Raw genomic sequence first — 14,677 nt, forward strand, 5'->3', positions numbered from 1 at the left:
ATAGATCTACCTCATTATTTTTAAGTACCTATTCAAGTTTTCATAGTTCGGCTATGCTATGATTGATGGACATTTACGGTTTTTCAAAAATGTTTTCTATTGCAAACAAGATAATAAACATCCTTATACACATCTTTGTGCACCCAAGTGAGTCTTTTTGGTAAAGAAAGCCCTAGAAGTAGAATTGCTGGGTGAGATTTCTTTTTTTAATTCAATAGATATTAACAAATTGTTCTCTGAAAATTTGACTCACGTACCCTTCATCAACATTGTATGAGACTGCTTTTTAACTGCATCTTTACCAACTCTTGATATTATCAGTCTCCTTAATTTTTGCCAACTTGTCAGGCAAAAAACAAAACAAAAAAATCCATTGTTGTTTTAATTTTCATTTGCCTGTTACTGAGTGTGAACTTAAAAAAAGTATGATTGGGCTTCCCTGGTGGCGCAGTGGTTGGGAGTCCGCCTGCCGATGCAGGGGATGCGGGTTCCATCCCTGGTCTGGGAGGAGCCCACATGCCGCGGAGCGCGGGGGGGCGTGCGCCACGGCTGCTGAGCCTGCGAGCCACGGCTGCTGAAGCCCGTGCGCCTAGAGCCCGTGCTATGCAATGGGGGAGGCCGCCGCAGTGGGAGGCCCGTGCACCGCAGCGGAGAGTAGCCCCCGCGCAGCAGGGAACACCCAACACAGCCAATAAATAAATAAATAAGTTTTTTAAAAAATGATTATTGGCCATTTAAATTTTGTCTATTGTGAAATGTCTGTTTATATCTTTTGTCCATTTTTCGAATGGACTATTTTTTTTTTTTTTTTTTGCGGTACGCGGGCCTCTCACTGTCGTGGCCTCTCCCATTGCGGAGCACAGGCTCCGGACGCGCAGGCCCAGCGGCCACGGCTCACGGGCCCAGCCGCTCCGCGGCATGTGGGATCTTCCCGGACCGGGGCACGAAGCCGCGTCCCCTGCATCGGCAGGCGGACTCTCAACCACTGCGCCCCCAGGGAAGCCCGGATGGACTATTTTTATAGATCCTGGATATGGATCATCTTTCTCCCAGCCTGCTGGTGATCTTTTGTGACATAAAAATTTTAAATTTTGATAGCAGCCCTCTTCCTTTTTGGCTCCTGGGTTTCATGTCTTGTTTTTCCTACTCCAATTTTGTGAAAATATTTTCCTCTAATATTTTTATATTTAAAAAATGGAGAGGGCTTCCCTGGTGGCGCAGTGGTTGAGAATCCGCCTGCCGATGCAGGGGACGCGGGTTCGTGCACCGGTCCGGGAGGATCCCACGTGCCGCGGAGCGGCTGGGCCCGTGAGCCGTGGCCGCTGAGCCTGCGCGTCCGGAGCCTGTGCTCCGCAACGGGAGAGGCCACAACAGTGAGAGGCCCGCATACCGCAAAAAAAAAAAAAAATGGAGAGATATATTTTGGATGTGATGACAATATTGAAATATAATAAATTCTTAAAAGAATTAATAAATCTAAAGCAGTCCCAGTGAAGTTCCTGACATAAATTGTTATCAAACATGATAGTCCACTTGTAGAGTTTGTATGAGAAAGAAAATGTGTAATAATATTGAAAAAAAAATTCAAAGGTGAGTAGCACTAACAGTTGGCAAAACATAAAGTCATAGTAATTACAACAGTGTAGTATTGGAATGAGATTACATAAATCAATCAATGGAAAGAAACAGATGCATGTTTATATGAAAGTATAGTTTATGATAAAGATGACATTTCAAATAAACAGAATTCAATCAATGGTCTTGGTTCAAATGGCTATCCATTTAGTGGTGAATGTTTATTCATTTCTCCATCAAATATCTACGAATGTCTAACACACGCTAGGCACCATGCATGTGGACACTGCTGAGGTGGAATAGTGAATAAAATAGACAAAAGGACAAAAATTCCTGGCCTTGTAGAGCTGACATTCTGGGGAGAGAGGCAGTCAGTCAAATAAATAGGTAAATTATATGTATTAGAAATAAAGGAGAGGTAGGGGATGGGGAGAGAAATGGCAGTTTAAGATAGAAAGATCGAGAAAGACTTCAATGAAAAGGTGATATTCCTGCAAAAACTCAAAGGAGATGAGAGCATTGGCCTTGTAGATATCTATAAGAAGGGCCATCTGGGCTGAGGGAACAGACAGGGCAAAGGTCCTGAGGCAGGAACATGTTTTATGTGTTTTCTGCTTCATGGACTTGAACTTTCACCCTGAGGGAGATCGGCAGCATTGAAGAGCTATGAACAGAGGTGTGACAGAAGCTCACTGACGCTTTTACTGGACCGCTGTGATCTGGGTGGAGCATTGTTTGTAGCGTTCAGGGCAAGAGTGGGCTTGGGAAGACCAGGGAAGAGGCGATTTCAGTTATCCAGGTGAGAAGTATTGGTGGCTTGGACCAAGTGGCAGCAATGCAGGGAGTGGGAAGTGGTCAGATTCTGGATGTATTTTGAAGATAGAACAGACAGGATTTGCTGATGGACCGGATGGGGGACCAGAATTGGCTGCGAAGAAGAGTCAAGGGTTACTTTGAGGATTTTGATCTGAGCCTTGGAAGGCTGGAGGTGACGCTAATACTGGCAGGAAGGCGGTGGGTAGAGCAGGTGGGGGAGAGAACAGGAGCTCAGCTATGGATGTTTGGAGTTTGTGGTGCCTCTCAGACCTCCAAATGAAGGCACTGGGTAGGAGTAAGTGTCCACCACTGAGACATGAGACCTGGGCTGGAGATACATGTTGGAAACGGTCAGCGTAGAAACCTCTGCAGCCCCACACAGTAGCCGGGAGCCACACGTGGTTACTGAGCACTTGAAATGCAGCTGGTCCGATGGAGATGTGCTGTGTGTGTAAAATGCACACGGGATTTCACAGGCTTAGATGAAAAAAGAAGTACAATAGTTCATTAATGATCTTTTTATATTGATCATTTATATTGAAATGACGATGAAATAATTTCGGATATATTCAGTTAGATAAAATACAGTATTTACCTTACTCTTCTTTTTTTCGTTTTTAAAAAATGTAGTGACGACTTCCCTGGTGGCGCAGTGGTTAAGAAGCCTCCTGCCAATGCAGGGGACACAAGTTCAATCCCTGGTCCGGGAAGATACTACATGCTGGGGAGCAACTAAGCCCATGTGCCACGACTACTGAGCCTGTGCTCTAGAACCCTCGAGCCACAACTACTGAGCCCGCATGCCACAACTACTGAAGCCTGCGTGCCGAGAGCCCATGCTCCGCAAAAAGAGAAGCCACTGCAACGAAGAGTAGCCCCCACTCACCACAACTAGAGAAAGCCGCGCACAGCAACGAAGACCCAACACAGCCCAAAATAAATAAATAAATTTTTTTTAAATGTAGGTATCCAAAAATGTTAAACTGCCTAAGAAGCTTACTTACATGCTATTTCTATTGGACAGCATTGGTCTAGATGGTCATTAAAGTGCGAGCAGGATGGGGTCACCGTGGGACTGACCAGGGGAGAGAGAAACCCCAAGGATGGGCCCTGGACCCCCTGAGGTGAAGAGGGTGAGGAGGAAACGCACCAGAGGTGGGAAGGAGCAACCTAAGACGTTAGAGGAAAAGTGGGAGCAGGGAAGCCAAGGCAAGAGAGTGTTCCAGGGAGGAGGGAGGCACCCGTGACCAGTGCTGCTGATGGGCTGAGAACTGACCGTTGAAATTAGCAAAGTGACCAGTTGACCAAGCATTTCTTTTTTTAAAAAAATAAATTCATTAATTTTTGTTTATCTATTTTTGGCTGTGTTGAGTCTTCATTGCTGCGCGCAGACTTTCTGTAGCTGCAGCAAGTGGAGGCTTCTCTTCATTGCAGTGTGCAGTCTTCTCATTGCGGTGACTTCTCTTGTTGCGGAGCTTCAGGTTCTCAGCGTGGCGGGTTTCAGTAGTTGTGGCACGTGGGCTCAGTAGTTGTGGCTCGCGGGCTCTAGAGCGCAGGCTCAGTAGTTGTGGCCCATGGGCTTAGTCGCTCCGTGGCATGTGGGATCCTCCCGGACTAGGACTTGAACCCATGTCCTCTGCATTGGCAGGCGGATTCTTAACCACTGCGCCACCAGGGAAGTCCGACCGAGCATTTCATTCATGCAGTTTTCTCGGGTTCCCACAATGTGCCGTTGCTGAAGATACAACAACAAACAAGGAGAGCTGGGCCCTGCCCTCCAGGGGCTCACGATGTAGTAGGGGTGGCAAGAGGGTCCGCAAATAATGAGCTGCCAGTCACTTGGGGAAGAGGAGTGTACAGGAACCAGGAGAGCCCAGGACAGAGGTTTGGAGGCCGTGCCCTGAGGGTGCAGGAGAAATCCCTACCCAGATTTTGAAAACCCCTGTTGCTGGGCCCAAAGCCCCCCACCCCAACCCCCAGCATAGACCCTGGGCAAGGGAGGATCAGAAATAACATGCTAGGGGCTTTATAGTGGTAGAGAGTCCTCATAGCACTATAAGGGGACCAGGATTTGAACCCAGAGTGTCTGGCTCAAAAGCCTGTGTCCTCAGCCACTCTGCTCACTGCCCTGAGGTCCATGGTAATGCAGTTCCTACAGGCTCTTCTCTGACAGCCGGAAGCTCTTGGGCTGCAGAGCACCCAATTCTGGCTTTGCAGCCAGCACCCCAAACCCCCACCTGTTCCCCAAGTGACTTGAGGTGAGTTCCTTCAGCCTCAGTTTGCTCATCTGTACAATGGAATAGACAAAAGGGAGCAACAGCATGTTAGCAACCACACCACACTACCCATGATGGTCAGTTAGGCTGGGAGACTCAAGTCAGACCATGCAACTGCCAGGTTTGGGAAACGCATCCCCCAGGGAAAGTGGGCAGAGGAAGTGGCCACAAGCTCAGACAGTCCCTCCCAGGCCCGTGTCCTGGAGAGCACCGAGCGCTGTTCCTGTGCCCCTGAAGGTCAGGCACGCCCTCGGGCCCCCACTGCCCCCTCCTGCTTCTGACTGTCTCCTCTGCCCTGGGTAAACAGCACCTCTGCCCGCCTGCCTCCTCAATCCCTCACGCTTCACCAGAATTAAATTCATCATTCATTTTTTACGGTTTATACATGGTGTACTTTATATCTTCAAATATATTGAGGTCACACTTTAGCAGAAAAAAAGTATTTCACATTGAAATTGAAGGCATGTGTGTTCCATTAAATGGGGATGTTTGGGATGATTTTAAAAGGCTAAAAGTAGTAGAAAGTAACATTAAAATAAAATTTGAGGGCTGTAATTACCCCTAATCGCACTATAAAATAATCAATACTGCATTCCATTATTTCTGACTTCCCTAGTTATAGCTTTTTTTGTTAAGCTCTTGAATATTGATGAGGTGAGAGGGTCGTGTCTTCTGGCAGAGGTCTGATGGAGGTGGAATTAAGGTGGTGTCCTCTCTGATTATCCCAGGGAGACCGTGAGCGCCGCTTCTTCTCAGCCACGAATCCCCGGGGGCAGCACCAGGCTCCCTGATCTGTTCGATGATGTTCTTCCGTCCAGCTCTTCCCACGTGGGGCTTGGTGGAAGGCCAGGTTTGTTTGGGCTACATTTCTGGAGCACCCACTGTGTGCCAAGCTCTGTGCGAGCCTCCCGGATACATCAACTCATTTAACCCTTAAAGCAACCCTCCGCAGTGGGTGTTGGCAAGATTTCCCATTTTACAGATGGGCGCACTGAGGCTCAGTGGGATAAAGTAAATTACCAAGGAGTGGAGTTGGGATTTTCACTCAAGTCGGTGCTCTTGCCACTATTTATGCCACCTCCCAAGACATCCAGCTTCTGGCTGAGGGATGGAGATGCCAGCAGGGGAGTGCAGGGGTGCTAAGTGCCCTGAGAGAGGATGGCAGTGCCAACCTCGAGGGCAGTTGCCACTGGCCGCAGTGGCGTGAGTTTAGCTGGAAAACCTCTGGTTTCCTTTGGGGACACCTGAGAACTTCTGTCCCTTCCCTACGTTTCAGACAGGGGTTCACTTCCATGAGCCTTCAAGTTCCCATCTGTAAAATGGGAATGACATTAGAACACCCCTTAAAGTGTATGGTTTAAGGGAACAAATGCTGGGAAGTGCCAGTCAACGGGAGCTGTGAAGGTGTTGGCGACACAGTGAAGAGGTCTCGTCTCTTCTCTGGCTTCAGTTTCCCCATCTCTAAAATGCCCAGGATGGGGCACTTGAACTGGACAACAGCAAGACCTTATCCGTCTCTGACATTTCGTGTTCTATGCTCTAGGCCGCAAGGTCTGCCAAGTGGGCAGAGACTTCTTCCTGTGTGCTAGCCTTCAAGGGTCCTCAGAAGGTCATCTCATCCAGCCCTCACCACCCCACAGGGTCACATGTCCAAGGGGAACCTCCTGCCCCTCTTTTCCCCACCTCAAGGAACCTGCACTGTTTCAAGCTGTGGATAATTTCCCTAGGGGCCTGGGCCCTATGGGAGCCCACCTACCTAATGAGAGCACCAAAGTGGTCCTTTGGGCCCCTGAGCTGGGGGTTTGAAGCTTGGACACACTCATGCACAGTATAAAAGGAGGACCTTTTATTTGCTATCCGGACGTCTGTGCAGGAGAATCGAGACTTCTCCCTACTCAGAGCGCAGATAACGGTGTGCTCAGAATCTGGACGTTATTCACAGTAGCTGAAAGGTGGCAACAACCCATGTGTCCATCAATGAATGATGGGTAAACAAAATGTGGTCTGTCCACACAGTGGAATATTATTCTGCCGTAACATGGAATGAAGCACTGGTACCTGCCACAACATAGATGAACCTTGAAAACATGATGCTATGTGAAAGAAAGCAGACACAAAAGGCCAGATGGTGCATAGTTCCATTTATATGAGGTAGACAAATTCATAGACACAAAAGTGGACGAGAGGTTACCAGGGGCTGGGGGGAGGGGGAAATGGGGAGCTGTTGTTTAATGGGTACAGAATCGGCAAATCCAGAAAAGGCAAATCTCTAGAGACAGAAGGCGGATTCGCGGTTGCTTGCTGGATATGGGATTCAAAAGCGGTAATTTGTGATCCAAGAGCCATCGCTTTTCAGCGCTACACGATGACTGACTGGGCTCGGGGACCGCCATGGTAGAGAGCAAGGTCCCTGCAATCATGTGATCCCCGTGCACATTTTTCTGGAGTGAGGGCACATAGCTCATGAAATTCTCAAAGGGATTAGAGGCAGATCTCTGTCTAAGTCCCAACTCCTCCACGTATTGACTCTGTGGCCTTGGGCATGTCACTTCCTCCCTGGTGCCTCAGTTTCCCCATTTTTCAAATGAGGCGTTTGACTGGAAAAATCTCTAAGTTTCCTCCAAGCACTGGCATCTGCTCATTCCTGGATCCTCCTATTAGATTCTCTCTTCCCTGCACCTCCCTTCTCTCTCCTCACCCTAGTCCTGGCCTCCCTGACGTAGCCTTGCAAACAGCTACAGGCCCAGCCAGCAACCACATCAAGGGCCAGAGGAAAGCCCATCCCTGACTAGGGGAGGTCGGAGAGAAGGCAGCTGACACACCCAAGAGCTTGGGGCTGGGCCTACTCTGCCTCTTTCTCCCCAGAGTTCGCTGATCCCAGACCTCTTCTGCGGTCAGCAAGGGCCCCAGCTAGACCCTGTCCAGAGGCCCCAGATCCCCTCGGTGACCCCGGAGCCAGCCACAGCCCACCCATCCGGTGAGATTTCATTGATTGCAATTGACAACCGTAACAAGAAATCTCTTTTGGGAAACTTCGGAAATGGAAGGGAGGCCATTAGGAAATTTACATTTGCGAATATGATGTTTAATTAGCAATACCAATAAATTAATAGGAGAATCTTGCTGCGGTTCTGGGTCCATAAAACACCAGCCTCAGTCGGCAGGAGAATGCAGCAGCCCGAGCCTGCCTGAAGGGAGAGGACAGGGCCATCGGCTCATTGCCAGCAGAGCCCCCGCCCCCTCAGCCCCCAGCCTACGCCTTGACGGAGTGGGGGGCGGGGCGGGAAGAGGTCAGCATGGACTGGGGAAGCGGGAGGCTCCGAGTTCATATCCTGGCTCAGCCACTTATTCCATGCCGAAGTCACTCAGCTTCTGAGCCTCCATGTCCTTATCTGTCAAATGGGGACATTGATCATAATATCCACCTCCCAGGGTTGTCGTGAAGATTAAAGGAATTAATCTGGGTAAAAGCACATAGGACAGGAAGAAGCTGGCACAAAATAAGTGTTACTTATTACTGCTGCTGCTACTACTATTATTATTATTAATGGGATAACAGATGGGAGGCACCTGGCATGGAGGAAGGGCTTGATAAATACTAGGTGTTACTGGTTTTTAATTTTTCTTCCCTGAGCCTAACCGGCTCTTCTGGGCTCCTGGGTACTAAGCATGATCACCCTGATGGCGCTTTTACCACCAGAGTCACTGGCTCTCCACGGGCGGAGGCCATGTCTTGCTTATTGCTGTATCCCCGGCCCTGAGCAGGCATTGGAACACATTTGCTTGTTTAAAATTCTGTTAGGATATTTATTTATTTAAAAATTTTTTTAATTATTATTATTTTTTTTGTGGTACGCGGGCCTCTCACTGCTGTGGCCTCTCCCGTTGCGGGGCACAGGCTCCGGACGCGCAGCCTCAGCGGCCATGGCTCACGGGCCCAGCCACTCCGCGGCACGTGGGATCCTCCCGGACCGCGGCACGAACCCGCGTCCCCTGCATCGGCAGGCGGACTTTCAACCACTGCGCCACCAGGGAAGCCCAGGATATTTATTTTTAAAAAAATATTTACTTATTTGACTGCGCTGGGTCTTAGTTGTGGCATTCGGGATCTAGTTTCCCAACCAGGTGTGGAACCCAGGCCCCCTGCACTGGGAGCGCGGAGTCTTAACCACTGGACCGTCAGGGAAGTCCCTTGAACATGTTTGTAAACAAGCACAGACACTCAGCTCTGACAGTCACCTCCCCAGCCTGCAGACCGCCCATGACTGCTGATTACTTCCAGGATTTCGCTTGGGCTCCTCGGTGCTGCCCCTGTAGCCCCTGTGACCCAATCACCTGTCTCCCACCTCCTGGGCCTAAGGCTCCATCTTCTGCCATGAAGCCAGGCTTCCCCACTCCATGCCAGCTCCCTCCTGCGCCTAGGTCTCTGCACGTGCGGGGTACACTTGGAGTGTCCTTCTATGGCTGATAACCTTCTGTTCCTTCAGCAAGACCCAGCCTTATCCACTCCCCTCTGACTCCAAGCCCTGGGGGGGGGGGCTGGGATCCAGGAGCTCTTAGTCACCAGACCCCCTCCTCCTCCTCTTTCTCCATGCCACCACCACCGTGCACAGTGCACAGCACTTGTAACGGGGACATGCTGGTCCATCCCTTCAGAGGAGCTGTGCATGGCCCCTGAGGCTGTCCCCTGGAGGCTCAGATTACTCACCCTCTCTGGGTCCTGGAAGACCCGCTCCATGCCTCCTCTCAAGGAAAAAACTTCCCTGGCTGTTTCTCCAGCTTCCACGCTCCCACTTGCTTCCTACCTCTACCACCGTGTTTCCCACTGTATTGTAATAATTCGGCCACCAGTTGTCTCTCCCCCTAGGTCTTGGTTCAGAACTGGGCCTTCTATCTCTTGCTCTCTCCAGGAATAGAGCCTGCTCTGCCCAAATGGATAAAAAAACAAATGAATGAAACAGGGAGTGGGTTTAAATGTTGCCTCCTCCAAGAAGTCCTCCCTGGTCGTCCTAGCTCTATTTATATTCATCGCATGTATTTATCATCTGTCTCCCCCACCAGATTGCCAGCTCTTAAAAGGCAGGGACCTTCTTGTTTTATTTACCATGACCCTCCTGGCACCTCTCCTGGAGGCTGTCACATGGCTTTGCTAATACATATTCACTGGATAAATGAATGAATGAATGAGTAAATGAGTATCCGAATGCATGAGGGACTGAGTGAATGAATCAATGACAAACTGGCTGGAGAATGAATGAACAAACACGTGAAAGAATGAATGGATGTGACCATGAATGACAGGTGGAAAGTGCTTCCCAGGGCTGGGGACAGAGCCCAGCTTCTCCCGAGCCCTGGCCGCCATGAAGATCTTGTTTCCCCAACTGTTTATTAAATTGTGTGACGTGTATAGAAAACACGACAATAATTAAAGCAGACACAACAACAGGTAATTAATTGCATTTCCAAAATTTGATCCATGCATATGAATGAATGGGAGGTCACCGATTCAGCCACAGAGGAGCCTCCATGCTCCCCCGCGCTCTCCAGGGAACAGAGGTTGGGGGGGGTGGAGTGTCTCTGCAGGGTGGAGCTTGCAGAGGTAGAAAGGACATCCCTGGGCAGACAGTCTCCTCTTTCTCACACCCTCTCCTTGGCAACACAGATCCAGGTCGCGGGGGGATGATTTAGGTGATGGGGCTGATGTCTATGGCAGAGGGAGGCTCCCAGGAGCTCACAGCCACAGGAAGTCTCTAGCGGCGGGGAGGTGACCACCAGCTCAGCACAGAGCAGGAGGTGGGTCCCCAACCCAAGCCCACTGGTAGCATGAGGAGACCCTGGGGTGCGTGCTTAAAAATGCAGAAGCTCAAATCCTCGCTGGGATACTCTGAGTCGGAAGGTCTGAATTAAACCTGTATCCAAATGTAAAGCAAGCTCTCCAGTCATTCTGGAAGCTTTGGGAACTTCTTGCTGGCTAACCTCTGGCAGTCCCTCAGGCCCTAGGCCCAGAACTACCCTTTCTCCTCACTGCCTGCTGCCCACCCCCCAGCAGTGCCAGGGGCAGGACAAAGTCTGGTTTGGAGGACAGATGGCCTGGAGTCCAGGATGATGGATGGGGCAGAGCTGCCAGCGCCGCCCAGCCATTCAATATTAAGTTACCACGGCCGGAAGGAAGTTTGGACAGTAGGGGGTGAGGTCCCTCTAGGCCCCAGGACAGAGAATTGAGTCTCTGGCTCAAGATTCTGCTAGAAAAATGTCCCCTCCTCCAGGAAGCCTTCTCAGCCCCAGGCTAAGTTGAATACCCAGTCTCTGGGCTCCTAAAAAGGCCAGGAGACCTACCTCTCTCTCAGCACTCATTCTGTGGAACAGTGAGCTTCCTTCCTCCTCCTTGACAAGGCTGGGGCTGAGTCTGGCCCATCTCTGACTCCTGAGCCTGGGTGTGGCCTAGAGTGGGCACTGATGTTGACAAGGGTAGCAGGCAAAAGGAAGGGACCTTGGGTGGGCACTGGGCCCTGCCTTGTCCTTCCGCCGGCCCCAGAGGGCACCTGCAGCTTCTACCAACAGCCCCCATCACTCTGACCTGAGCACCCCAAGGACACCTCTCTGGCCGTAGGAGCAAGCTTGGGCCCCTGTGACTCTCACTCAACCAATGAACCAGTGACAGAAGGGAGTTGGTGCATAAATCGCACCCCGCCCCCTCCGCCCCAGCACTGTCACCTTGGGACAGTTCTGAGCTGTGCTCTAGTCTCTGCGGGAGTCATGAGCCCTGGTTTCTCACGGTGGCAACTACTCATTGACACATTTTCCTCGTCTTCTCCCCACCCCACCCCGCCCCCGTTCTCCTTGGAGATCCCTCTCAAATGGCACACACCCAGATCCCTGGTCTGCTTTTGGGGAGACCCAAACTAAAAGAGCCACCAAATGAGGACCCCAACTTCCTAACAAACATTATCGTGGGAGGACCCTGGGTTGCCCTACAAAGCCCTGCACATCCCTCCACTCTCCTGGCCCATGCAGCCCCCTGTGATAGGGGTACTGCTTTTATTCCCAGTCTACAGATGAAGAAACAGAGGCTCAGAGAGGTCAGACTTGTTGGTTGAGGCAACAGAGCAAAGCAAAGGGAGGCAGGGGCTGGAACCCGGGCCTCACTTGAAGGAGCAAGATTCCAGGGTGAAGGGTGCTAACAGGTTGTCAGGTTTCATCGCCCCGAACTGTCGTTTTCTTAAGAATCAAAACTATTTGGGAAACGATTGGAGGACCATATATTTCCTGTGTGTGGTTATACCTGCCAACCCCTGGGGCACTTAAGCTCGCAACCCATTTGTAGTGACCCAGGCCGAGTGCTGCCCCAAGATTCCACAAGGAGGGCTGTGGTCCAGCTCAGGATTCAAGTCAGATCTCCTGGGGGTGGGGTCCAGGAAACAAGAGGACTGTCTGGGAAGAGGCTGGAGCTCCTCCTCCCAGCTCCAGGCCTCTTGGCTCACCCTTGCCTCAGGCTCTGAAGAGCGTAAGCCTGGGTTCAGTTCTGAGCTGTGTGATCTTGGGCCCATGACTGTACCTCTCTGAGCCTCGGTTTCTTCATCTGTAACATGGGGCTCAGAGTCCAAGTTCCCAGGGCGTTGCTGGGACTAGAGATCCTAACACGTGCCAGCCTTTCAGCAGGTGCTCAACAGATGGGCTGGAGACACTTCCCAGAGGCCCGAGGTCCCAGCCTCTGGAATGGGCGCCCCTCCTTTCTGGCTTATTGAGGCTGGGCAATGGGTCAGGCGACAGGAGGAATGACTGGGTGTGAGTGGGTGTCAGTAGAGTCTGTTCTCAAGGAGGAGAGGCTGTGAGGCCCTGTTCCCCGGGGGCCTGCGTGACTGGGAGTAAAACAGCCGCTCAAGCTCAGCAGAGACCTCTGGCTCCCTTCTCATTACCTGCCTGTTAGGACACAGTGGGCCTGGGGAACAGGCAGTCGTGGTGGTGGAACCCCAGAGATCACAGCCATTGGGGGACACTCCAGGCCTGGTGGGGACCTGCTCCTGATTTTCACCCTTGACCTGTGCCTTCTGCCACCTGGCATTGCCAGGTGGAGGGCAGCCAAGAAGGTCCATTTCTCCCCAAAAAGAGGTTCCCAGGAAGACACTTCCAGGACGCTTATTCTAAAATGACAGACACCCACATGTACATAGGGGGCTTTTCTGTGTTTTAACTTAAAAAAAAAAAAGCATCTCAATGTTCTAAATGTTCTATAGAAACTTGGAAACACTTGTGATAGTGTCTGCATTAATTTTTTGATAACATTAACTTAATCGGATAATTATATATTTAGATATTTACCATGAGCTATAGAGACCAAAATGTCACCAAATAGTTTGCACTAATTTTTATCAGCAGATTAAGTCGCCTTCTCTGCTCTCCCTTGCCTTGCAGCTGGTCCTTCCTGAGGCTGCACTCCCGGCCCAGCCCAAATAAGGGCGCAGAAGCCCTGGTGTGAGAGGGAGTGGGCTTCCCCATCCCACCTCCACCCGGGGATCGGATCCCTAAGAGGCCACGCAGGCCTGCCCCAGGCTCTGTGCAGCCTCCCCGACCGCCCCAAACTCCCCCCCAAAGAGGCCCTCAGTCTTGGGATGGGTGGAAGCTGCTCCCCAGACATGGAGGAAGGGAGGGAGGGTGCCCTGGAGAGGACGAGGACTAGGCGGCTGGAGCCCGGAGGGAGGACCGCGAGGGAAGTTCCCTCCCTGGACGCCCTGGGCGGGGAAGTGAGCCCTGCCGCGTCCACCTGGTCCCGGCGAGGTCCGGGGCGCGGCGGGGCCGTGTCCCCGCGGGGTCCGCGGCCGCCGGTAGGGGGCGCCTTGGTCATGCATTATTCATCGCCGCGCCGCCCGCCCGCCGCCTCCCTCGCTTTCCCGGCGCAGGCTGCGGGCTTCGCGGAGGAGCGGGAGCGCGTAGCCTTCACAATATTGTGGCAGCTCCGCGAGTGACGGCTCAGGGGAGGCGGGGGTGCGCAGCCTTGGCGGCAGGCGGCGGGCGGCAGCGGCAGCTGGGGCTGGGAGGGGTCCGGGCGGTGGGGGCGATGCTGGGTCACCCGTTTCAAAGGGGGCTCAGGCCGGGAGGGGGTGGTGAGCGTAAGGGCAGAGCCTTTAGCGTCCGTCCCTCCGACCGTCCATCCATCCTTCCATCAAGTCAACCAACGCCTAGGAGCATCTGCTCTGTGCCTGGTGTAGGGGATATAAAGGTGAACGGGGCAGGCAAGGTCCCTATCCTTAAAAACTTAATCTCCAAGTCCGGGGAAGAGAGATAAAAAGCACGTAAACGCAAATTAAGACAATCCCAGTTACTGACAAGTGCTCTGCTTAATACACGCAGGCGTGACAGGGAGTTTGTGTCAGTGGCTGTCTAGGTGGCCAGGGAGGGCTTCTGTGAGAAGGTGACATTTGTGCAGAGATCTGAAGAACCGCAAGGATGCGCTTGACCTTGGCCAGTCCCTGGGCCTCCGGGGGCCTCTCCTTGCCCCGCCCCTGGCCTTCCAGGGGTGCTATAAGGGTCAACCCCACACACACTCCAAGAAGCAAGGAGGAAGGTGAGGCTCCAGTTCCGGCTGAGGGCTCGGTCAGGGGGGCACCCCTGCTCAGCCTGCATCTGGGCTGCAGGTACCAGCCCAGGGGGAGGCAGGAGGCCAGGCAGCCAGCCCTGGAGCCGTGGGCATGGGTTTTGAAAGGAGCGGGTTCCAGGGGTGCCCTCCCTACCCCGGCGCGGGCCCTGGACTGGGGAAGCTTAGAGTCACGGAGCCTCGGCATCTCAGCCCTGTATGGGGGTCTCACCACTCCACACCCCTCCCCCCAGGCCTCCCAGGTCTCTGCTCCAGGCCGGCAGGGGGCATGGAGGGCGTGGGCTCCGGGTCATCACCAGCATCGGATTTCCTTTCACTTGTGCAAAGACTGGTTGACGCCTGAGCACATCAATATCCTTAATGACAGTGAGAAGAACTAGGACTCCAGTCGGTCGGCGCCCCCCCCCACCCGCCTCCC

At 52.2% G+C, this 14,677-nt stretch overlaps 1 protein-coding gene across 1 annotated transcript in view; it reads left to right on the forward strand.

Moving 5' to 3' along the window:
* The window catches only part of C1H1orf127 (chromosome 1 C1orf127 homolog), a 115,841-nt gene that overhangs the window by 59,496 nt on the left and 41,668 nt on the right, over nt 1–14,677 (forward strand).

The sequence above is a fragment of the Kogia breviceps genome, chromosome 1 (assembly GCF_026419965.1).
Source record: "Kogia breviceps isolate mKogBre1 chromosome 1, mKogBre1 haplotype 1, whole genome shotgun sequence".
NCBI lineage: Eukaryota > Metazoa > Chordata > Mammalia > Artiodactyla > Physeteridae > Kogia > Kogia breviceps.